Source organism: Anopheles arabiensis, assembly GCF_016920715.1.
Source record: "Anopheles arabiensis isolate DONGOLA chromosome X unlocalized genomic scaffold, AaraD3 X_pericentromeric_contig0009, whole genome shotgun sequence".
NCBI classification, from domain to species: domain Eukaryota; kingdom Metazoa; phylum Arthropoda; class Insecta; order Diptera; family Culicidae; genus Anopheles; species Anopheles arabiensis.
This window is the reverse complement of record NW_024412087.1, coordinates 15,001-17,500: the sequence shown is the minus strand read 5'-3', so window position 1 is coordinate 17,500 and position 2,500 is coordinate 15,001. Positions and strand designations below refer to the sequence as shown.

The 2,500-nt window shown below is 47.6% G+C and overlaps 1 pseudogene; it reads right to left on the bottom strand.

Moving 5' to 3' along the window:
- Positions 1-2,500, bottom strand: part of LOC120907546 — a 9,140-nt pseudogene that overhangs the window by 3,732 nt on the left and 2,908 nt on the right.

Below are 2,500 nucleotides of genomic sequence, written 5' to 3'. Positions count from 1 at the left end.
ATACTATACCAAATGATGCGTTGTTCGCTGTTCCCAGGAACTCTTTCCACTTCCTCTGTCGGGTATGCTTGATCAATCGCTTGAGGGCATTCCGTGCCACCTTGAACTCGTCCCTAAAAGTAGAATAGAGATCAGTATTAAAAGCTCTTTGCGCTAATCGATCGCGGTGTTTGCACTCTTTGCGAAGTGCCTCAATCTCTAACGTCCACCAAAATGCACTCTTGTTAGGAGTGTACCTCTTACGTTTAGTCATCGTCGCATTACACGCCGTGACAAGTATACGCATTAAGTCTTCGCTTGTTGTGACCTCGGTCTCAAAAGCGGCTTGCATCATAACTTCAAATATATCTTTGCTAAAATACTTGATGCTCCATCCGTTATGGGTCGGGACAGATTACGCACGCTTTGCGTCTCAAGATCTATTCGTATTGCACGATGATCAGAGTTCATATAGCTAGATAACACCTCCCACTTAAATGATCTTGCTACGGTTCGGCTCGCAAAGTAAGATCAACTACTGACGTGCGCCCTGGTCCAACATAAGTTGGGGTGCTGCCGTCGTTCAATAAAATTGCGTCAATCTGCGCAAAGGTTGATAAAACCAACTCACCTCTTCGTTTCTGGGTTTCTCCACGCTCGCCAAGTTGGTTGTTCCAACTTGATGACCAAGCGTTGAAGTCCCCCCGATAACGAATTTGTGGATACCGGTTACGGCCATTACCGTGTTATCCAACATGTTCTGGAACTCTTCCATACTAAATCTAGGTGGCGCGTAAACGCTAACCACTCGCATATCACCTATGTCAACTATCATTAAACCCTTCAAAGCCTTACTGACTACCTTAACTGGTAAGTCCGCGTTAACCACTACCGCTGCTGTGTTATCGTCATTGCGTAACACTTTGACGTTGGTTGTTGCCAGATACGGATCTGCAATCAACACTATATCCGCAGATTCTTCCTAATCGTTTGCCACATTAACTGAAATGCAGCATAACTATGATTCTGGTTATGTTGTAGCAACCTAACCATTATGATCTAATCGTTCGCCTACACATATAACTGCCCGTTGCGTGAAGGTTCTGTGACCTCGTACCGCAATCAAACACTTGACAGAGTTGGTACAAGCTTGCTTCTTGTGTCCACTCAAACCGCATTTCCAGCACAGATTACTTCTGTCTGGTTCCCTACAATGGTAGCTCGTATGGCCTACCTTCCAACACTTATAGCATTTCTGCTCTTCCATAACCTCGCGGATATGGCATATCGACCAACCAACTTTCAGCTTTCCCAAATTCAGGAAGCTTTGAAAGTCTGGCAGCGATACGTTGATCCGTGCCCACTGCGTACCGGCCGCGCGGCCTTTCTTCATTTTGATACGATCTATTTCTATCTCGATGTTGAGCTGTGCTTTGACAGACTCCGCAACCTCCTCTGGGGTGGTAATTTCATCGAGATGCATGATCTCAATCATTTTAGAAGGAGCTAGCGTTCTCACTGACGCCTTGCCCTTCACCGCTTCCTTAACCTTTGGGGCAATTGCACTAGCAGAACTACCCTGCTTAAGTTCTAGCAACATGCCTCCATTCTGGGCCCGTCGGACCTTAGAGATTGTCTCTCCAACCGATTTAAGAGCATCGGACTGCTTCATTTCCTTGAGCAATTTCGCCAGCTCCTCGGAAGTGCAGTCCGATATCAGCAGAGCCTCAGGCCGCTTCCTGGGCTTATTCTGCTTCTTCTTGCTCTTCTTCTTCTTCCTCTTATTAATTCTACCCTCATTAATATTCGGTCCGTTTCTCGGACTTGGAATATTTTCCACCGCTTCCCTAACAGGGTCAACCTCGATGGTTGTTGTTGTTGTTGTTGCAATCTTTGCAACCCACTTGGACCAGGCTGTTGGTCATCAGCCACTGGTCTTCTGCCTTTTCGCGTTTGCGGCCCGAATCCATCGTTACCGTCAAACGACGTTTGCGTTTGACGGTCGAGGACCTGCTGCATGCGATTTACGGCTCTGTACCTTCGAAATTCGGACATTACCTCATCGAGGAAGTCCATCATTACCGTAACTAGCGTAAAATGGGAAGACTCATCATCGAGTTTGCTTATCCCAAAACGCATCGCCTCCATTCGATCTTGAAGATCCATGAACGCTTGGTCCGGATCTTTCTTGTCAACCCCTTGGTCTTTTGACCTTCTTAGTTTTCGTGTTACTCATTCTATTGGGCTCAAACTCAGGCCCGCTATCCGCGTCTGTTTATGCAGTCTCCTATTTGGTTCCGTGGGTGGCTATGAAACAGGGAGCTCCACGCGAGGTTGGCCCGCGCCCTTATGAGACGACGGGCTCAGTGCCGAACCGGAGCAAAGTGGGGCTGAACCCACCCACACCTGCATTTGCCATAGAGCGTATCGTATGGCGACAGTCTTGGAGCGCTACCTAAGACTTGCTAAGTTTTAATAGAGCGGTGACAGAATCCCCTTAGCCCTCCCCGTTTCAAGCAGG